We start from the raw sequence: 23,542 nt of genomic DNA, 5'->3' as shown, positions 1-23,542 counted from the left end.
CACACGCTCACACACACATTCACTCTCAGTCTTTATCCTTCAGTTCTTGCATGCATTTCACCCTGGACCCTTGCCGCTGGGGCTGGCTGTCCCCCAGCTGGTTTAATGAGGAGCACATGGTCTTCCTGGTGAGAGGAGAGACTAAGATATGGAAGAGAAATCTCAGGAATGGAGATTGGACCACAATCATGGTCCCAGCCCTGACTGTGTATTAGAATCATCTGAGAAGCTTTTAAAATTCTCAGTGCCCAAGCTGCAACCCAGACCAATTGTACCAGAAGCCTGGGAGTGGGATCCAGACATCAGTTTTTTTGTTGTTTGTTTGTTTTTTACAAGAAAAGAGTGTCCACTGCTGTATAGCACAGGGAACTCCACTTCGCTGTACAGTAGAAACTAGCACAACATTGTGAAACAACTATACCCCAATTAAAAAGAAAATGGTGGAAAAAAAGTATCCAGAAACAAAAACTTCAACTTGAACAAGAAACAAGAGAACCACAAAACTCTGCATCCTGTTCTAGAAACTCAACCAACATTTTGTTTGCAAATCATTTGTTGATCATCTACTATGTGCCTGGGATACCCAGGCCTTGAGACTGGAAGCTGGTGCCTGAGGACATGGAAATGAAAGGACACAGACTCTGACCTGAAGGAATGCCAGTCCATGGGGCAGGTGCTCACATCAAGCAGCCAGCAAGTCCCACACCAGAGGCATGCCTGGGGAATCTGGGAAAAGAGGAAGTAATGAATACTCTTTCAGGAAAAGACTGCACAGAAGGAGTTGACTCAACCTAAGTCTTAAAAGATGAAGCTGGAGAGAAGGTTCCCAGGCCAAGGACCAGCATAACAAAGGCCCATGGATGTGTGTTTTGCACCCTCACTGCAGGAGCAGTCAGTGCTCCAAGGTGGCTCTGCTGAAGGTTTTGACTTTTATCCACCCAAGCACCCCCATTGTGCCTTTTTAAGGACTCCTGCTTCCATTGGCTTTCTAAGGCAAACCCTGCTTATCTCCTTTCCGATTTGTATAGACTCTTTATTGCACTCTTAGCCTGCAATCTCACCTACAGCTTAACAGCTACAGGCATACCTCAGGGATATTGTGGGTTCGGTTCCAGACCACTGCAATAAGAATACCGCCATAAAGCAAGTCACCTGAATTTTTTCTTTCCTAGTGCATACAAAAGTTATGTTTACACTATAGTCAATTAAGTGTGAAATAGCACTGTGTCTTTACAAAAATACATACCTTAATTTAAAATACTTTATTGCTAAAAAAAATACTTCGTTGCTAAAAAGTGCCATCGTCTGAGCTTTCAGTGAGTCATAAACTTTTTGCTATAGTAACAAAGATCATTGATCACAGAACACAATGAGGAAGTTTGAAATACTGTGAGAATTACCAAAATGTGACACAGACATGAAATGAACAAATGCTGTTGGAAAAATGGCGCTGATAATCTTGCTCAATGCAGGGTTGCCACAAACTTTTAACTTGTAAAATCGCAGTATCTGCGAAGCATGATATAGTGAAACAAATCAAACAAGGTATGCCTCTACTATAAAACTCTGTGTTTTCAAACAACAATCATTTTATCACAGCTTAAGGTTGTGTTGCATCTGAACCGCGTTCAGCTGGTGGGTCTTTTGCTCCATATGGTGTCCACTTAAGTCACCCAGGGGTTCATAGCTGGCAGATAGGCTGGTGTGGAGGGTCCAAGACAACTTCATCCACAGATAATGGCACTGTGGTAGAGCTGGCTGGAAGCTGGAGGGCCTAGATGTAGGCTTTCTGGCATGGCAATCCCAGAGTAGTCTGTCTTCCTACATGACTCAGGGCCCCCAGAAAGAGTCCCAAGATTGAGGAGATAGAAGCTGCCAGTGTCCAAGCCCAGGTGTTACTCCCACCAAATCAGTCACAGAGGCTGCTCAGTGTCAAGAAAGATCTTATCTCTCTGGGAAAGGAATGTCCAGGAATGCATGGATATCTTTAGTCTGCCCCAGCCTTACCCCCATTTCCAGATTAAGCTCCCCAATTTAACAGTCCTCAGTTACCCCAAAAACAGTTACAGTCGTTTCCCTTTGCCAACAGGATAAATTCCAAATTGCTTATGTTGGATCCATGGGCCTTCAACGTTTGACACAAAACATCTTTCCAATGTTGGGAGACACTTCTCCAAGGGTCGCTGGCACTCCTGCACATCTTGCCAAGGCCTTGGTCTCTCTTTAACTGGTCCCAGGCTGTTTCTCCTGCTTGCGTTTGCAGCAAGCACCCTTGAGGGATGAGATACTGTCTCTCTCTCAAAGAGAAGGCTGCTGTAAGGTGGTGGGCTCTCAAGGCCCAGGATCCCTTTCCTGTGTGTCGCCCACCTGTATGGCCCCTGTGGGCCTCGGGGCTCAGAACCGATGTGACTGTGCCGACACTCTGGATCTTGCTATTGCTACAAGTAATAGAGTCCTTGGTCCCCAACTCAGGACTTGTGTGTCTTCTGTCAGCACCCACGCACTGGGGCAGGCTAACTCATCTGCTTGCAAGCAGGGAAAATCTCAACCCCTTCCCAGCCCTTGGCATCCAGCACGTCACCACCACTTCCAGCTACCGCAGCCTACTTACTGCGCCCACAAACACGTAGAAAATTCCTACCTTAGACTTCTACTGCCACCCAGAATATCCATAGGTCTCTCCTCTGTCTCATTTCTTTCCACTGGCAAAGCCAAGTTGCACCTCATTACTTTTCACTCACGTCAGGTGTCTTCACAGCACTCCCTGCCTCCAGCCTCTGGTTGGTGGTTCCGGCAGCAAAGTCTGTGAAGCCCTTTGGGATCAACCCTTTCAGCTGTTAGGGCCTCGTCGCTGAGCACTCTTCACTGCAGCGAAACCAAACTTCTCTCTTTCCAGAGCACTTTCATGCTGTTCCTCTTGCCTGGAATTATCCTTCACTGTCTGTCTGACTGATTCTTCAAGGTCCAGTTCCAGAGACACTTCCCCCAGAAAGCGTCCCCTGTTGTCTAGCTAGCTCAGTTGGGGGTCCCTCCCCCTCCCCTGCCTGCTCCCCCTGCACAGCACACACAGCAGCATTAACTACCATAAGCGTTGGCTGAGTCTGCTCTTCCAGTATCGTGAGCTCCTTGGAGGCAAGAAACCAATCTTGCTCATCCCCATATCAGTGCTTAGCTGGGGTGATACTCAGAAATATTTCTTTAAAAAAGAATGAATGGGGCTTCCCTGGTGGCGCAGTGGTTGAGAGTCCGCCTGCCGATGCAGGGGACACAGGTTCGTGCCCCAGTCCGGGAAGATCCCACATATCGCGGAGCGGCTGGGCCCGTGAGCCATGGCCACTGAGCCTGCGCGTCCGGAGCCTGTGCTCTGCAATGGGAGAGGCCACAACAGTGAGAGGCCCGCGTACTACAAAAAAAAAAAAAAAAAAAATTCCCAGAGGACTGGTTTTCTTTATGACAGCATATATGGGGATGTCCCAGCATTTCTCACGTGTACACCTTGAAGTTCAAGACAATATCTCCTTGTTCAGATCAATCTTAGATCACTTTGGAGTTTTTCTAGCTTTCAATTTTGTAGGTACATTATTTAAACCCCCTAAAAACCTAACCCAAGGATAGCAAGAAGAGCTATGGAGTATGTTAAATTTTATTTGGATCAATGGACAGATTTCCAACCAGCTCTGAGCACATGCTAATTTGCATTTCTATTGCTAATATAATAACCAAATCAATGTCCTAGGAGAAGAGAAGGGTACTTTTTCTCACCTCTGTCTATTCACCACCTCTGAGCAGGGGTGAATTTAGTCAAGATTCAACAAATATTTATTGAGCATCTAATAACATTCCCACCCCCAGGCACCTGGCCAGTGTCCCAGGCAGTGCATTGGCAGGGAATGGAGCTCTGCTTTTATTTATAGGTTGGAGAGGGAGTGGAGTCCCCACTGCACCACTGACATGCAAGCTTCCTAGCAGTTAATCAGAAAATTCTGAGAATCCAAAAAGATCGTGAACAAACATATGGATTGATGGCCTTTGACAGCTATACTTCAAATGTGGTTTGTCCCACTCTTTCTCCACCCTTCACAGCACATTTCTCCCAGAAGCAGTCTGGAACGTTCAGCAGCTCAGTTCAGAGAAGGGCTATCCACAGGCAGCACTGGAGGGTGGGAAGAGTGTAAACGGTCACTGGGCAGAGATGTGACCCAAGCAACAAGGCAGAGGAAGAGTCCTGTGAGGAGAGAGCGGGGCTTTCTTGTCAAGTCACTTTGAATCTCTTTCCAATTCTAGTTTAGTTTCTTGAGAAAGATAGACGTCTCTGCTATTATCTCACACCCAGTGTATAAGATGGAAAATAGCAATATACCAAAGTTAGAGTCCAGTCAATTTCACCCTGATCACTGTGAGGTTCTGTGGCCTGAGACCCAAGATCTGGATGTAGCTGGTAAAATCTGGAGAAAGATGTTTCAGTTAAGAGTAGTAGTGTGGTTCAGGGTTAAAAATGTGGTCTTTCAAGTCAGAGAAGGACTCTAGTTCTATTTCTGCCACCTACCAATAGGATGATCATGGGTGTGCAAGTTATAGTTCCTCTTTGAGCTAATTTTTCTCATCTGTAGTCAGAAACGATAAAACTACCTCTCAGAGTCATTATGCTTGCACCAAGTGATAAATTCTACCCCTCCTGAAATTCCTACTCTTCTTGACATAGCCCTCAAACATTAATGTGACCTTCCCTGATACACCCCCCAACCCCAAGAGGAGGTGTGCAGGCCTCTGACCTGCCTTCCTTTCGGGCTCCTTTATCAAACAAGGCACGTACCTGATTCCTTTCATCTCTATATGATGGGAGGTATTGTGGCCGAACCATGATCGTTTTGCCTGACGTGCAGCAAGCCGAGATACTGAGACGCTAAGGTTTGCAGCAAAGAGAGGGTTTACGCTCAAGCCATGGCGTATTTATGAGATAAAGAATAAAGCAGCAGGGCGGTCTGAGGCGTGGAGAGCGTGGGGAGAATAGTGAAAGGTGATTGAAAAAAGGTGCGGTAATTGTCATTCTGTCCAGGTGTAACTAAGCTACAGGTTTCCGCACGTTCAAAATGGAGGCGCTTAGCACGATCTGAGGGTGGAGTTTTGGGCCCTCTGACGCCAAAAGGTCACTGAGCTGACACTCACGCATGCCCAGTTGGAGGGTTGGTGGTCTTAACCGGTCTTAACCAGCTCAGCTCGAACTAGACACAGCTGACTCCACATTCCTGGCAAACAGCCCAGGCAAATATCTTACTAAGCTACGTGCTTCTTGGAGGACATGCAAGTCTTTTGTAGCAACAATTAAAACAACCTTGATTAGTAAAGGCAGGTTACAGGTGAAATGGATTTAACTAATGATTACCCAGGGTTTCAGGATGTTTTCTCTCTCCTCCCACCCCTAACCAGCTAAAGATAATTTTGTCTTTTCCTACTCAGATTTTCCCTCTTCCCTACTCCATAAAGAGTTTAGACCCCACTCACCACAACTAGAGAAAGCCTGCTCGCAACAACGAAGACCCAAAGCAGCCAAAAATAAAATAAATAAAATTTAAAAAAGGAGGTTAGTCTTTACTAACCAAGTTATAAAATGTTTGTGTTAACCCTGGAAACGGGGGTAGAGAGAAACAGGCCCTGAACTGTAGGAGGAAACTAGGCATCAGAAAGAGCTCAAAGGGAATTTGACAAGTGAGATGCTCTGGAGGATCTATTATCTGCTAGGAAATAGACAAAAGAGATTTTGGAAGGGTTTGAGGAGTTAAGAATTTGTTCCCCATTAATATTCCTTAATTCCAGAGGTGGTCAGGGAGAGGTCTGGACAGGGTTCTGTGTGAGAGTCAGCTTCCCCCCCGCTCTCCTGTCCCAGAGCTCCTGCCTTCTCAGCGAGGGTCCTGCACTTACCACATTTATGTGGCAAAAGAGGGAGATTTATTTTGGATATCAAAACAAACGGTGATCCCAGAAGGTTGCTGAACTTGGGGATAACTGGGAGCCCCAACTGTCTCCAGCAGTTTGTGCTCTGATATTCTCTCTTCCCTTAATATCTTCCCCTTTCCTCATTTCCATTTTTTACATCTTATGTCTTTATTTTCAAGAAAATGATATATTTCTTCTCAGCACAAACTTGGTCTCTGCTTTTTATGTTTATCTTTCTTTTTCTGTTGTCTCTCAAGATGAACAAAGTAGCTGCCACCCAGTCCATCATTTCCCCAGAGGGAAGTGTCCTGGCCTGGACACTAATGCCAACCATGAAACAAACACTGAGGGAGCACCTACTTGGGGCATCCCCAGGCCAGGCAGTGGGCATGAAGTAGTTGAAGATACACGTCAAGAGTCTGTCTAATAAATCATAGTTTTAACCTCCTCTTCAATCCAAAAGTTTTAGGTGAGGGGTGTGTGTGTGTGTGTGTGTGTGTGTGTGCGTATTTCATAGGACAAAATAAGGAAGTGAAAAGACGCCTCTGTGGTCTTCTTCAAAGTCCATAACCCAAATCTAATCATGAGAAAAACATCAGACAAACCCAAATTGAGGGATATCCTACAAAATACCTGACCAATACTCTTCAGAAGTACCAAGGTCATGAAAAGCAAGGACAGACTGGTAAAATCCTAAAAAAAAAAAAAAAATCTGTAGTTTAGTTATTAGGATCGCACCAGTGTGAATTTCTTATTTTTGACAAATATACCGCGGTTATGCAAGATGTTAACATGACGGTAAGCTGGATGAAGGGTATATGGGAACTCTCTATACTATCTCTGCCACTTTTCTGTAAATTTAAAATTATGACAAAATTTTAAAAAATTAATAAGAGAATGCAGAAAAATGAATCAGTAGTTAAGCAAATATTCAAGCTGGTATAATCCTATTTGGAGTTTTTTCCTCCTAATAATCAATAAAACAGATTGAAAAAAAAGACTAGACACATCCATAGCAAAATGTTAACAGATGTTAGTGCAAGATAGTGATAGATAATTTTACTTTTGTTTCCTGCATTACTCAATTTCCTTCCATGAATATATTTATTATTAACTTTGTATTAATTGTTCTAAAAATAAAACATTATTTTACAAGTCATGTGGAGAAAAAGTGACCTACACTCTGTCTGTGGACCCGAGAAGGCCCAGAGGCCAGAAGATGCACGCATTATAATTCTGTCTGGAGCTGAGGAGAAATGAGACGAAGCCCTGGAGAGAAGGGAGGGAGCTTTCCAGGAAAGTGGAGCATTGGAATGCAAAGCTTGTTCAGGCTCTGACACGTTCAGGGGGACACAAAGGCCTTCAGCACTTTTGGCAGTAAGTGCTCTCCCTGCATGAGCAAGAAAAGCATCTCGGCGGAGTCAGTCACCTCTCTCTGGGTCCTCCCCGCCGACAGTCAGGATGCAGGAAATGTTTTCCAGGTTTGAGTGGTCTGTTGCCAATCACTGAAAAGGAAATAGCAGGAACGTGGTCTGGCTGCCTGGTGTGAACAGGGCAAATGCACATGTGGGTGGCGGGCAGGGCAAGATGGCTCTATTCACTGGAGGCGATGACATGCCAGGTCCCAAAGTAAAGGTGAGCTTAGGGTGGTCCAGTGACAAGCGTAGGAAGCACGGCTGCTCACACACAGCAATGAAAGGCTCGCTGGTGAGTTTAGAAGCGGCCAGACTGAAAGGTATTTTCAGTCAGCAAAACAGATAGGTAATATTTCTCTTCTCCACCTTCCAAAGGTCTTGATGAGGCCATAGGACCAAGGAGAATCTTTGACACCACTAGTCAGTCTCTTTCGTCTGACTAACCAGGGAACGCAGAGATTCAAGTTCCTGGCAGTCACCCAGAAACTTAAGGAAGGGGATTTGGCAAAATGCAGCAGTTTCTGCAGGATTCCATCTCATAATCTTGATGAAAGTGATGTTGAGTCATTCCTTCATTCCCTTACCTTAATGCATTCATTCTTAAAACCAATGTTTATTGAGCATCTGTTTTGTACCAGATTACAACAATCCCAATGTGCCCTCCTTAGGTAAACTAAGGAATAGGTAGAGGTGGACTAAAGTGGAGGTCTGGAAGGAACAGAGCATTGCAGCAAAAAGTGTGCTGAGCCCATGACTTAGAGAGGTCCCTAGGCAAACCAGCACCATTGTATTTTATATGACATGGCCTCAGCTTTTCCAGATTCATTACACTCTTCTCTTAAAAGAAAAAAAAAACTATAGCAAAAGAAGAGGTCTTTTCAGTGTCAAAAGGAAAACTCAGATGTCACTGTAGCTTCAGAAGCTTTCTCTAATTGCTACGGAATGATGGCCTAAGGGCAAAGGGCAAATGATAGATGCTTTTTTGACTATAATGACTAGCTAGGAAGTTTCAAAGAGCATTTCAAAAGAGTTTAGGTGGCAGAGCACCTGGACCTGGATGTCATGAGACCTGGAGTCCTTTCCCAAATCCCCAGATTCCTCTTTTATATGGGTGGTCCTGCTACCTACCTCATGGGGTAATTGCAAGGATGAAATTATGTATGTGACTCATTCAGCACTTGTCTGGCACATACTAAGACTCAACAGATGTTAGATATGAATTTAATACTGAAGTACTATGACATGTTGATATGTTAAATTCCATCACATAAACTAACTTTACCTAATGAAAATATGACCATGTTCCAGGTGTGCAGGAATTCTTTACCTCATTAAAAATACATAAGTTATTAAACACTTTCTTGAATGTTTAAAAATTCATATTCACTTAACACTTGTGTATTTGTTTATCTGCCAGCTGACAAGCAGGGTCAGCTACCAAAGGTATATAAAAATTTGTTGGAAAAGAAACTTGAATCCATTCTATCCACTGAGTTATAATTTCCTTGTGACATGGGACACAGCCATCGTTATTCAATGCACTCCTTTGGGAATCTTCAGAAGTGTCCTTTGGAAGCAGAGTCTGAGAGACGCTGGATTGGACAGAATATTTATAACCACTTGCTTTTAAAGAGGACCAGTTAGGATTCGTAATGAGGCCATGAAAATCGCCCTGCTTTGTGCCAACCTCTCTAAGAATCCAGTAAATCCGAGAAATCCTAGAACTCAAGGAAAACAGTGCAAATGCTCAGGCTGATGAGCTCGGCAGCAAGGCAAGATACTGCTGCGTAGAGGACCTTATCATCTATCTTATTAAGTGACGGGACACTTTTGAGAGTGAAAGGGGCCCTATTAAAAATCATTCCAAGATAGCAGTTATACACACACAGCTTGTCCCTGCAAACCAGGACACATGGCCACCTCATCCGCAGGCAGTGAGCCCCTGAGATACTTCTGGGCAGCAGACAGCGCAAAGACTCAAGTGCTCACGCTTGCTGTCCAGCCTTCTCCACATGGTCGGTGAGGGAAGGGGGGAGGCTGGGCGTCTCCACATCCATGGGGACAGCTCAGAGGTGGGAAATGGGTGAGCAGATCAATGCCCTCACTGCAGCTGAAGAAACTGAATCTTCAGAACAAGCACTGAATTTTCCAAAAGAAAGTTTGGGAGTAAATTTGAGAGGAGGCCTCCAAAGCCTTCTTCCCATAATTATCAAAACGATTCAATCCGGTCCATGAGCAGGTCTTTAAATGGCTTCCTGTGCCAGGTGCGGAGGCCAGACACTGGGGACCCAGAGGAGAACAGGAGCCATGAATGGGAGAGACGAAGCTTTCTGCCCACACATGCAGTTTAGAGCAACCGGTCCCAGACCAGAGGCAGCAGACAAGCCACGGGGCACAGAGGAGGGAAGGGAGGACTCCAGCTGGGGAGGCCAGGGATGCTTTGCTGAGGAGAGCATGCCTGCGCTGAGCCTGGATCGCCACTTCTGCCTACAGTTAGCACATTTTTTTTTTAAATACATGGACTCCCGTATTTTTTTATTTTTTATTTATTTATTTATTTTTGGCTGTGTTGGGTCTTCGTTTCTGTGCGAGGGCTTTCTCTAGTTGCGGCAAGCAGGGGCCACTCTTCATCACGGTGCATGGGCCTCTTACTATCGCAGCCTCTCTTGTTGCGAAGCACAGGCTCCAGACGTGCAGGTTCAGTAGTTGTGGCTCACGGACCTAGTTGCTCTGCAGCATGTGGGATCTTCTCAGACCAGGGCTCGAACCCGTGTCCCCTGCATTGGCAGGCAGATTCTCAACCACTGCGCCACCAGGGAAGCCCCAGTTAGCACATTTAAAAAGAAACCTATTTTGCCTTTTTTCGTTAGGATCTCATACTTTCTGTTCAGAAGTAGGACAATTTCTTGGAGACCTCCAGGAAATGCTCTGTTCCCAAACCTTCCTCCATACACTCTTTCTTGAGAGGAAATTCATGCATCTCTCCATCTATTCATCACACACACAGGATCCCAGGCCTCATGCCACTGGGGATACAGGGGTGAACAAGACAGACACAGTCCCACCCTCAGGGAGCTTCCATCCTCATAGGGGGAGACATGCTAAACAAGCACGACAATACATTGCAATTATGATGGGTAATTTGAATCAAAGGAGGGTATACCTGGGCAACCTACCCTAATCATCAAGGGTCTTCCTTGGAGACCTGACATTGGAGCCAACCAGCAGGACAAGTGAGATTAACTGAGGGTGAGATTGGCCTGGGGAGGTGGGGGTGGCAGAGCGTCCCAGGAATGGAGTCTTGAGGGAAGAGACACCAAAATATCAATGTGGCTGGAGCGTGGAGAGAGGAGGGGGAGAGGGAGAGAGCGGGGCAGAATGGGACTAGGGAGGCTGGCAGAGCTCAGATCAGTGGAGGGGAGGATTAGAGAGTGTATCAGTTGCCTACTGCTGCGCAATTAGTTACCCCAAAATTTAGCGGCTTAAAACTACAAAAACATATTACATCACAGGATTTCTGAGGGTCATAAACCCACAGCACCTTACTTAGCTGAGTGGTCCAGCACAGGGTCTCTCATGAGGCTGCAGTCCCTGACGGCTCCAAGGGATCTGTTTCCAGGGAGTCTCACGCACTTGGCTGCCGCCTGGAGTCCAGGTCCTTGATTCTTGGGCCCCTGCACTAGGAGAGAACCCATGAAGTGGCAGCTGGCTTCTCCCAGAGTGAGTAATCTGAGAGGGAGGGCACCAAAAATGGAAGCCACAGTCTTTTATGACCTAATCTCAGAAATGACAAGCCATCCTTTCTGCGCTATTTCATTGGCCAGAAGGTAGTCTAAATCCAGTCCACACCCAAGAGAGGGTGTTACATGAGGGTGAGAATACCAAGATGTGGGGACCATTTGGGGTCATCTAGGAAGCTGGCCTCCCAGGGAGCATAATCAGATTTGTATCAAAAAAATCATGCACCCATAAAGGAATTTTCTGGAGTGATGGAAATATTCTATATCATGATAGAGGTTATACAAATGTAAACCTTTGCCAAAATGTGTTGAAGTGTAAATCTTAGATGCATTGTTGTTTAAAAAGATTGCTGCTTCTGGGAAGATGGAGTAGATATACTCTTCTCTGTTCTTCCTGTTGAGTACAAATAAAAATCCTGAACATTATATATATAAAATAAACATAAGAAGATTCTGAAAGGGGGAGAGAAGGTGCAGACCAGCCAGGCACCTGATGACAACATGGGTTTTCTTTTTGTCTCGTAGACCCCAGCTTTGGAACTAAAGAAGGCAACAATCTGAAACATCAACAAACGCGGACCCAAAAAGTCCTAGGAGAAGCCCGCTTTCTCTAGTCAGAGGACCAGGAAAGGGGCATCCGCAAGATAGAAAACTTTTGGACAATGACCACCCTACTCCAGCCAAACACCATAGAAAACCTGCGGTGAATCCCCAAAGAACTATGCTGAGTGGAAAAAAAAAAAATAGCCAGTCGCTAAAGGTTACACACTGTATGATTCCACTTATATAACAATCTCAAAATGACAAATTTATACAAATGAAGGAAAGTTTAGTGTTAATCTAAGAACAGTTGGGGAGGGGGAAGGAGAGGGAAGACAGTGCAGCTATAAATGGCAGCGTGAGGGATCCTCGTGGAGATGGCAGTGCTCTGTGTCCTAACTTTCCTTGTCAGCACCCTGGTGGTGACACTGTACTGCAGTTTTGTGATCGTTAGGGTGCAGGGTTCCCTCTATTGTTTCTCTCTGAGTGTATTACTTCTAACACTTGCATGTGAATCTACAATTATTTCAACATAAAAAAATTATTTTTAAAAAGGGCCACATATGTTATGATTTCACCTATATGGCATTCTGGGGCAAAACAAAAAAGGGGCAGAAGAAGATCTGTCTTGCAGGAGCTGAGTGTGGGCTTGACTTGCAGGTGACTCTAAAGGGGCAGCGGGAAACTTCCTGGAGTGACAAAAATGTTCTAGGCTTTGATTGTGGTGGTGGTTCCCTGAGTATATGTGGTTATCAAAATTCAGAACTGTGCACTAAAAAGGATGAATTATACTGTATGTAAATGATACCTCCATGTAGCTGTTTTTTTAAAAGATAGTTATGTCCAAAGAAGTGATTTTCCTCATCTCTTTGGCCTCTGAAACTTTTCTTCAAAGGAAATCTCACGTGGATTTTTTAACCTGTAAAACAGATAAAATTGGGAGTCTGCACTTGAATTGCATAGGGGATGCCCTGCCCCCCATCATCACAGGTAGCCCCAATGCCTCAGGAAGAGTTGAAGAATGCTGTTCTAAGTCACAAGAAAACGGCTCGTCAAATCCCTGGCTCTGTGAGTTGTGGGACCCAAGGGGTGACCTGAGGAAAACGGCTCCAATCCATGAGCTGGGTTTCCTAGTCAGCAATTTGGAAACTCTGAAGGCAGTTCCATACTCCTGGGTGTCAGGTTGAGGCAGTGAATCTCCACTGTGAGCTGAGAGCAGCACTGACTGGTGCCCGAGAAGGGCCGGCGGGGAGTGGTGTTAATAAAAAGTGGTCGTGTTAAAAAGAGGCCCAGAGGCACTCAAGTGAAAATCAGCGTACTGCCTTGGTAGTGCTGGAGGGATGCAAGAGTCCCGAGAGAGCAAGCTGTGGTTGTTGCAAGTGGGACAGCCCCTGCCAGCTTCCCATACCCACTGGCTTTCTGTCTGTCCCTGCCCCAAATGGGAAACGGAGGGGAAATGGCTTACCTTACAATATCCTTAGAAGCAAGAGGCTCTCTTGAGGCACCTACATCTTTTTTTTTTTGAGGCACCTACATCTTTTTTAGCTCCATCCTTGAAGAGAATCTCCCAAAAAAGGGATTCTGGTGGATGCTTCTGGAATTGGTTCTGTCAGCACTGAGTCTGCACCTTCTGGATGACCCGGTGAATCCTGCATCCTCTGACTTACCCCAGATTCCCAGCTGTCACCTTTTAGAGTCTCCTTCTCTTGGGTGCTTTTTTCCTGAACCAGTTTTAGGTGATGGAAATTCGTGAGTTCGGTGTTGACAAAGAGGGTCTCTCAAAATTGCCTCATACAGTCAAAGAGTAGAGCACAGACCACTCAGATCTAAGAACCAGAGACTAGGGGATGAGACCCTCCTTTGCCAGACTCACAGCTTCACTGGCTCCCTTCAGTACCTGGTAGACATATGCTGCAAAGGAACGTGTTTGGAGACAGAAGTTGCCCAGTCACCATGGTGATGAAGATGTGCTACTTGCATTGTACAGGGCATCCTATATATTTAGCAACAGCAATCAGAAAGGCTGCAGTTGCATTCAGCTGGGGCACATGACTGGCTGGTCTGAGCATATTGAACAAGATGCAGTCCCCACAGAAGGGCATCGATGAGATTTTGGTGATGTCTGAAGACCTCCCCGTGACAGAGTCCAGTCTTTCTAATGAGCCTGATTTGGGGGAGGCAGCATGGTAGAGCAAGCCTGTGTGGCTAAGACACTAAACAAGGATGGAAGGAAGGTTGTGGATGCCAGAGATATTTAAACAGTGGAATCGTTTTCCAACTTCCAATTCCTGGAGCCACATTAATGAGACGAAAGACTCTCCAAGAACTACTAATTTTACTGCATGACCCAGGTTCCCATTTGTTCTCCTTGCAACGAGATGAAATGTTACTATCTTAGCAGCCGTATAGTGGGAAGGCCTCAGGAAAATTCTCTCCCTGGGGTCTGAGACTCCCTCATACTGCTTGCTATTTAATGATTTTTTTCTCTTATTTTGAAAACAGCTGAGATTAATAATCTTCTATGCTGGGTAGAGGGGGTGATGGGTAGTAATAATATTTTGATTATTTACTGTATACCAGGAAATACACAAAATGCTTTACATTTATTTATTTTAAAGGGTGAGATTCATGTAGCATATGATTAACCATTTTAAAATGTACAATTCAGGGGCATTTAGTGCATTCACAAATGTTGTACAACTATCACCTCTTTCTAGTTTCAAAACTTTTTCATCATCTCAGAAGAACATCCTGTACAATCAAGCAGTCACTCTCCATTGCCCCTCCCTTTGTCCCCTGGTAACCATTAATCTGTTTTCTGTTTCTGTGGATTTACCTATTCTGGATATATCTTAGGAAAGGAATCATATGATATGTAACATTTTTGTCTGACTTCTTTCACTTAGTGTAATGTTTTTGAGGGTCATTCAAGTTACAGCAGATATCAGTACTGCATCCCTTTTTCATAGCTGAATAGTATTCCACTATATGGATATACTACAATTTGTTTATCCACTACTCCACTGATGGCACATATATTATTAACTCATTTAATCCTCTCTACAGTCCTATGAAGATTTTTTGTTTGCTTTTTACAGGACAGGAAACTGAGGCGCAGAGAAGTGAAGTGACTTGCCCAGAGTCATAGTATAGGACAAGGTAGCATAGGGATTGGAACCCAAGCAGTTTGGCTCCCTTCAGTGCTCTGCTTCCCCACAGAAATGCTGTTTCTGGGGGCAGAAAGTGAAACTCTAACAACATGTAAAAAACAAACAAACCAAAAAAGTGAGCGAAGCTGTTGCAAATGTTAGTTATTTGTTCCTAAGAAGGAGGGGAAAAACAAAAAAGAGAGAAGAGGAAAGGAAAGGGAAGAGCAAGAGGAGTCAGACAGAGAGAAGGAACAGGGGTACTGCGGGTGCTGCAGGAAGTGAGAATTTCTCAGGACGAACATGGATTTCAAATGGTTGCAGCCAAAGTTCTGGTACATGCAACGATTTGCTTTCATCGTCACATCAGAGGGACTGAGAAAACAGGAGGAAGTGCTGGGCCCCTGGTTTGGGTCGAGGGAACTGCAGAAATAGAGAACAGCCACAAGCCGCAGAGAGGAGAACAAAACTGGGCAAAGAAACGAATTTAGTGGGAAGTTGATCATGAAAAACTGTCAGGAATTCAGAGGAATCTTGCCAAGTCTGTGGACTTCTACAATCAATGGGAAAAGGTTAGAATTAAGCTTATCTAGATCTCGAGAGGTCCTGAGACCACAGTCGATAGCTGGGTTATACTATATGAATTAAACATCTTTCCAATGAGGAGCAGCGTTTCGTGAGGCACAAATGAGATGACATCTGCTTTCTCATAAATACATCATGTGTCGGGAAAAATGGAGGAGGTGGAAACATAGTTAAGTCTGTAAGGAAGCTGTGGAACTAAGGTTGACAGAGAAAATCTCACAACTCCCATTGTAGAGGTCTCCAAAATCCACAGAGCCCGAAGAACCAAAGAGTAAATCCATTAGTCACAGAAGTCCAAACCAGTCACCAAAACAAGGCCCCAACTCAGCTCTCTGAAGGCAGAGTGCGGATCTAGGGGTCTTTGAGCCCCCCGGGAAGCACTGACAATGCAGAAGCCGGCCTGGGAACCCCCTGCAACAGACATTTGTGTGTGAGCCGAGGAGTCAGTTGGAGAATTGGCCACATTCAAACAGTCAAGCAATGATGAATGAATTATTAATTCAAACCCAAACCAAAACTAAGTCATAATCATTAATATTGCAATAGACTTAACTCCTGATTGTTCACATGGACCATTAGCCATCCCTGGTGCGTGCTGAGAGAAACCTCATCCTTCCAGATTGCCGAGATGGAGACTGAAGCTACCTCAGTGTTTTCTGTCTGAATGGGGGCTCTGAACAATACCAATAATTGACGTAGCATCCAACGATGTCAATCCGCTAATCTTATATAACCCTCGCTGGAGGTAGTGCTTGTAACATGACATGATTTTTCGTCTTTTCTCCCTTCCTCTACTTTGATGTATATGTTAACTGAGAGAACTGGCTGAGAAAAGATGGAAGGGGGGTCGAAAAATAATCATCCGTAAACGGGATGACCAGCTGCCAAGTAACCAAGAGCCATCCGTCCTGTGTCAAGGATCCTTTATGCTTATTTCTAAACCATGGGCCATGATTTAAGCAGAGCATTATTGATATCAGACCCAGCAGGAACGGAACTCACATTCTTAAACTCCACTTCCAAAAGAGGCACACACTATTATCTTATTTATTTTTTGTACATATACTTCCATATATTACATTTATTTGTTTCCATTATAAAACTCTTAAAAGACATGGAAAACTATTAAATATCAATTTATCAACTGCAGCGTGGAACAGCCACTTCTGACATGACCTGCTACAATAGAACAAGACAGAGTGTGACCTTTTGGAGCAGTCAGATTCCTTTACTGAATACCTGGAAGTTGGAGGGGAAAACGGAATGTGCAGACAGATGCTGTTTCCTTCCATGTCTGCATCTCCTCCCACCACAGTTTGATATAAAGCATCCCAAGCCCTGAGATGAAATCCCATGACACTGGTAGGATCAGAACTGCGACTTAATATTTTCAAGTTCATAACAGGAGCTTACTTCAGCAGCATCTTGAATCTGCCTGGAGTGTAGAACTGAAAGTTTACAAAATGGGGACAACTCAGAGCTTATTACTTATTTGATTTCAGTCTGGTTTGATCTCTGCTTCATCCCTTAAGCAGGGAGATCTTGTCCTGTTATCTCCCTTCAACAGAGGAGGTTGCTGAAGCTTATAATGGTTACAGTGATTAGTTCAAGTTCACAGATTAAATTCAGAAACATGATTTAAATCCAAGACTTGTGACTATTAGGCCACCGTCATGCCCATGGCCCTTCTTCCTTATCATTTGCTACTGCCCCAAAAGAGGGCTACATGTGGCCACCCCCATCAGATATTGTCCATATTTTTTTTCCTGCTGCCCTGACCCTTGTTCTAACTATGAACTGAGTCCTTTTTTTTTTTTAACCTATTTTTTAAAATTATTTTAAATTGTGGTAAAATGTACATAACATAAAATTTACCATCTTAACCATTTTAAGTACACAGTTCAGGGGTATTAAGTACATTCCCATGTTGTGCCAGAGCACACACTATTCTTAATTGACCAATGGATTTTAAGTAAAAACAACACAGAAATGCTGGGCTTTAGAGCTTGTCATCTCTCCTGCTCACAAAACAAATATTGGAAATAATTGCTTTTAATATGCATCAGGCAAAAATCTCTGATGTGAACAGTCCCCGCTAGAGAGTTCCAGTGACCTCTGGACTGGCCTCCAGGTGCCACTGCCCCAGTCCACCCCTCAGCCTGCTGGGTCCAGTCCCCATAGCCCTGGCTTAGGCATGCTGGTCCCTGTACCGAAAACTCTGTTGGATCCTCACGCTCTATAGTGCAAGTCTATGCCCCTTAGGTTAGCATTCATAAATCTATCAAGTGCCTCCGATGTTGCTGTGGAGCCACTACTAACTACTGCTTCCCTATCTGCTAATGACTGCTGCCATGTGTGAGCCCTTCCTATGTGCTCAACACCGTAGGAAGAGACTTGGTCATCTCATTTAATCCTCTCATCAAAGTTAAGAGTTGTAGGTGTTGCTGAAATCAGTTTACAGGTCAAGAAACTGAGATGAAGCCGAGTCAGGCACTTTATTCACAGCTTCATTACTGGTTACGTGGGTTCTCGTTTAGCCTCTTGTTCACCTTCCAGCTCCTGTCATAAAATGGGGTGGTCGTGTTTTTATCTGCCATAGCACCCCTCAATCTCAGGGGAGAAACTAGCTTCAAACCCAGACTTATTGGGAGAGAAAAAAATATTTTAGCAGCCTAGAGCAAATATAAATTGGTAAAGGAATCTGTGTTGATAAACAGAAAAGCTACATATTCTGTGACTCAGCCATTCTACAACTAGGAATAAATACATCCTGAGGAAATCAGAACCATGAGTACACATTTGTCTGCAAGGATGAACACTGGAGCATTATTTATATTAGTGAAAACAACCCTCAAGTCCAATAATAAAGGGCTGATTAAATTATACATATAGTTTATACACATATCCATATTATAATAATTGTTAAGATATACTGAGTGCTTACCATGTGCCACTCATTGTTTCAAAGGCTTTATTGGTATTAACTCATTTAAACCATGTGGTGGATTGCAGTATGATCCTTAAAATGAGATTGCACAGGAATACTTATGGCTTGAGAAAATGTTCATGATCTTTTTTTTTGGCTGAGCCACGTGGCTTGAGGGATCTTAGTTCCCCGACTGACCAGGGATTGAACCAGTGCCCCCTGCAATGGAAGCACGGAGTCTTAACCACCAGGGAAGTCCTGTTCATGATCTATTGTTGAATGAAAGAAGCATATTTAAAAATTATGTTTAAAAACTATAAGTTTATAGCAGCTTTATTCATAATTGCCAAAATCTGGAAGCAACCAAGATGCCCTACAGTAGGTGAATGGATAAATAAACTGTGGTACATCCAGATAATGGAATGTTATTCAGTGCTAAAAAGTAATGAGCTATCAAGCCATGAAATGACACAGAGGAAACTTAAATGCATATTCCTAAGTGAAAGAAGCCCATCTGAAAAGGCTACATACTGTATCATTCCAACTATATGACATTCTGGAAAAGGCAAAACTATAAAAACAGTAAAAAGATCAGTGATTGCCAGGGGATGGGGTGTTGGTGGGGAGTGATGCCAGGTGGAACACAGAGGTATTTAGGGCAGTGAAAATACTCTAAATGATACCATAAGGATGGATACAGGTCACTATACATTTGTCCAAACTCATAAAATATACGACGCCAAGAGTGAACCCCAAAGTAAACAAACTATGGACTTTGGATGATAACAATATGTCAGCGTAAGCTCATCCATTGTAACAGACGTCCCACTCTAGTGTAGGATGTTGACAACATGGGAAGCTGTGCATATGCTGGGGGCAAGGGGGTATATGGGAAATCTGTTCCTTCCCCTCAATTTTTCTGTGAACCTTAAACTGCTCTAAAAAAAAGTCTTAAAAAAAAAACTACATAGTAGAAGTAAAATGATAGTAATTAGGTCTGAGAAATGGAATTACTATTTTTTATTGTCTTCTTTGTAATTTGGAGAATATTCCACAATAATAATCACTTATTACTTTTTAAAAAAACTGATTTAAAAGTAAACACATAGTCAAGGTATTAGATGGCACCTGAGGACCTGATGGCCAGAGCATCAGGCAAGGTCACTGATAAATAAGTGAGCCCGGCTGGCACATTGGCCAGGGAGCCAATGACCCTGGGGCTGACCACAGGGGCCCTCAGCAAAGTGACCCAACAAGGGCCACTCTGTGCTGTGGGCCCCGCCTACTGCCCTATTTGCTCAGAAGTTCTGCTGCTTTGAGGCCCTGGCACTGGGTCACCAGGGAGGAATCCAGTCACTCTGGCCAGCACTAAAAACAGAGTTCAGGGCCTGACACACTCAGGACCAAGATCAAAGGTCTTATTCTAGCTGTGAGAGGACTTCGCTGTCTGGCTCCTGCTGATTTTTTGGACTCAGTTTTCCACGGCTCTGTGTCACAGAACTTCACTCCAGAAAGACCATTTTCTCCTAACTTTCCTATGTCCCCATAATGCACTTTCCTCCTCCTGCACGCTTTCCAAACTTTCCTTTCCCACTCTCTGCTCCAAATATACCCTTTCTTTATTTCAAGTCTGTGGATGATGCTGATGAAACATGATAATGTTGATGCAAACTGCTCTAAACTTAGGTGTAATCACAATAATAACAGCTACAATTTATGTAGCAGTTAGTGTGTGTTCTTTAAATACACTGAATCCCACTTAATCTTTACAGCTCTTCTGTGGGCAAGTACCAGTGTTCTTCCTTACAGATAACGTATTGAAGACTCAATGAGGTGAGTTCATTGTTTACTTGGGCATGGCAACTTATAGGCAGTGTCCCAGGGGAGGCATCACATGGCCCAGGAAAGCCCACGACTTTTGTCTGATTTCACCCCAGGACTGGAGTCTCAGCACACTGAGTGGCCCTGGGCTCAGCCAGGCCCCTATGGCCTGCTCAAGGCTTGGCAGAGAGGAAGAGTGATTCAAGAGTATGGACCCAACTTGAGCAGCTGCATTGAAAAGATCGCTAGAAATAGTTTCTTTACATACACACTAATTCCTGAAATCCTTTTCTTAGAGGATGTGGCATTTTTCTTGGGAGATGGTATTTATGAAAGAGTATATGACTACACATTGTTTGTTTACTTTGGTCTTCATACGTAGGAGTTGACCAAATTCAGGAATCATCACCTTCACAGGTACTCTGGATAGAGGATGAGTGAATTTAGTTCACACATGTATGCCACACTCCTTATAACAATTCATGCATTAAATATGTGTGAATTGAGCCATATTTTAAAATGTGCCTATTAAGTCTGATAGTTAAGGGAATTCTGCTGTGAATTAGTTTTAAAGTAAGGACCTTTTTAAAGTAATTAGTCCCTAAGTTTTTTTGGTAACAACTTTATTGAGATATAATTCACTTACCTTGCAATTCGTGCATTTAAAATGTAATTTCATGCAATATATGGTCTTTTGCAACTGACTTCTTTCATTTAGCATAATGCTTTCAAGTTCATCCATTGTTATAGCATGTAGCAGACGTCTTTCCTTTTTATAACAAATAATGTTCCATTGTATGGCTACATAACATTTTGTTGTCCATCACTTGATGGACATTTGGGTTCTTTCCAACTTTGGCTACTATGAATAATACTGCTATGAACATTCGTGGTCAAGTTTTTTGTGTGAACATATGTTTTCAATTCTCTTGGGTATATACCTAGGAGTGAAATTGCTGGGTCAAATGGTAGCTCTATGTTTAACTTTTGGAGGAATTGCCAGACTACTTTCCAAACTGGATGCACCATTTTACATTCCCACCAACAGTGTGTGAGGGTTTTGCTTTTTCCACATCCTCACCAGCACTCGTTATTATCTGGCTTTTTATTAATAGCCATCCTACTGGGTATGAATTGGTATCTGGTTGTGGTTTTGATTGGCATTTCCCTGACAGCTAGTGATGTTGAGCATCTTTTCCTGTCCTTATGTATTTATATATTTTATGTGGACATGTCTATTAAGATCCTTTGCCCATTTTTTAATTGGCTTATTTGCCTTTTTATAATTAAGTTGTAAGACATGGGGAATATAGCCAATATTTTATAATAACTGTAAATGGAAAGTAACCTTTAAAAATTGTATTAAAAAATTTAAAAATAATTAAGTTGTAAGAGTTCTTTACATAGTTTAGATACAAGTCCCTTATCGGATACATGATTTGCAAATAGTTTCTTCCATTCTGTGAGGTATCTTTTTACTTCTGGATGGTATCCTTTTAAGCACAAAAGTTTTAATCTTGATGAACTCTAACTTATTTTTTCTTTTGTTATTCATACTTTTGGTGTAAGAAACCATTGCCAAATCCAAGGTCATAAAGATCTGTCCCTATGTTTCCTTCTAAGACTTTTCTAGGGACTTCCCTGGTGGCACAATGGTTAAGAATCCACCTGCCATTGCAGGGGACACTGGTTCGAGCCCTGGTCCAGGAAGATCCCACATGCCACAGAGCAACTAAGCCAGTGCACCACAACTACTGAGCCTGCCCTCTAGAGCCTGTGAGACACAACTACTGAAGTCCACACGCCTAGAGCCCATAGTCCACAACAAGAGAAGCCACTGCAGGGAGAAGCCCGTGCACCGCAAGGAAGAGTAGCCCCCCATTCGCCGCAGCTAGAGAAAGCCCGCATGCGGCAATGAAGACCCAACGCAGCCAAAAATAAATAAATACAAAGAGTTTTAAAATTTTAGTTCTTACATTTAGGTCGTTGATCCATTTGAGTTAATTATAGGTCCAAGTTCATTCTTTTGCATGTGGATATCAATTTGTTGAAAAGTCTATTCTTTCCTCATTGAATTGTTTCCTCACTCTTGTAATTCAATTGACTGTACTGTGAGAGTTTATTTCTGGATTCTCAGTTCTATTTCATTGCTCTATATGGCAATCCTTATGCAAGTACACTCGCTCTCTCTCTTCTCGTTACCAAGTTCCTTTATTATTTCCAAAGGACACTTGATGTTAGCTGGGAACAGAAATCGCCCTGGCTGAGCCGTTCAAGGAGCTTAGAAAGCATCTTTTTCCATTTGGTCAGTAATGTCACCAGCAAGGCCTCTTTCACGTTACCTGTTGCAGTGCCTCCGACCTGGGATTCCTGTCGCAGAGATCAAGCCGGACTGAACCCTTCAATTGTGCGGGAGGAGAGCGGAGAAGTCCGGCGACCTAACAGAACCGCTGGAGGGCGCCCCATCTCGCGCTCCGCGCTTCCTGGTGTCCTTCCTCCCGGGTGGAAATAAGGGTCGCGGGGGCCGCCTGGATTTCTTCGGCTTTTGCAAATGTCCAAGTACTCCAAACCCCTAGTTTTCCCGGTACTCTTTACCATAGGCGAGGGTCCCCGAGACTGTGCTTGGGCAGGACCTTAGAACCTCGGCGTCAGGAGGCAGGAAGGCGCAGCCCCCATGAGCAGCCGGCAGGGGAAAAGCCGCGGTCCCCACTGCGGGACCGCCCCCACGCCTCCCCAGACCCCAGATCACCCGGTGGTTTGCGGGGCCGAAGCTCTCCCGCTGCGCCTGCGACACACTGGGCCCCAGCAATTGCGAAGTTTGTGATCCTGGGGCGATCTCTTCTGGCTCACGAGGTCTGAAAAGCAGGCCAATTAGCTGTGGGATGGAAAACAGTTTTTTCTGCCAAAGAGAGTTATTTCCAGTAGATACTTACGTGGCCTGTTTGTGCTTCTGCTCTTCTCTCTATTCAGCTGGCCTTCTGCCACAGAGGCATTGGCTAAGCAGTATTTGAACGGATGTGACATTAACATTTCCCCATGTCCATAAGAATGGTTCAAAAGTAGCATTTTTATCCGTGAAAAATATTACATTGTCTGATTGTATGGTAACTGACGTTTAACCATGTCCTCCAGAAAGAGACTGGGACCTCTGTGGGGCACCGGCGCTCGGTTCCTAACAGACCTCCCTGGATGAAGCTGTGTGTCACCGGCATTGGTGTACTGTCACCAGCACTACAGTCACGCCCCATCTCCCCAACTGGGACAATCCACAGGCAACTCCCATCACTTCAGGGTCAGTGGCCAGGTGTGGCCTGGCCCTCAGTTAGGGTTCTTCTGTAAAATCCACGAAGCCTGACAGGCTTTGGGCTACAGAAAAAGACAGTTTTCCCAATGGGGTGTGTTAAGATTCTACACTTTAAGTGGACCAGTTTATTT

At 44.1% G+C, this 23,542-nt stretch overlaps 1 protein-coding gene across 2 annotated transcripts in view; it reads right to left on the bottom strand.

Annotated features, from left to right (window-relative positions):
* The window catches only part of EEPD1 (endonuclease/exonuclease/phosphatase family domain containing 1), a 239,394-nt gene extending 216,359 nt beyond the window's left edge, over positions 1-23,035 (bottom strand). Inside the window, exon 1 of one of the 2 annotated variants that reach the window (XM_067746709.1) lies at positions 22,084-23,035. The gene's annotated coding sequence lies outside the window, so the exon portion shown is untranslated. Of the gene's footprint in view, positions 1-646; positions 727-22,083 lie in introns of those variants that run through there. The other variant, XM_067746710.1, reaches the window with a different exon arrangement.
* Between the last annotated feature and the right edge of the window lie 507 nt (positions 23,036-23,542).

Source organism: Pseudorca crassidens, chromosome 8, assembly GCF_039906515.1.
Source record: "Pseudorca crassidens isolate mPseCra1 chromosome 8, mPseCra1.hap1, whole genome shotgun sequence".
Taxonomy (NCBI): domain Eukaryota; kingdom Metazoa; phylum Chordata; class Mammalia; order Artiodactyla; family Delphinidae; genus Pseudorca; species Pseudorca crassidens.
Note: the sequence above shows the minus strand (reverse complement) of the source record. Positions and strands in the feature narration are given on the sequence as shown.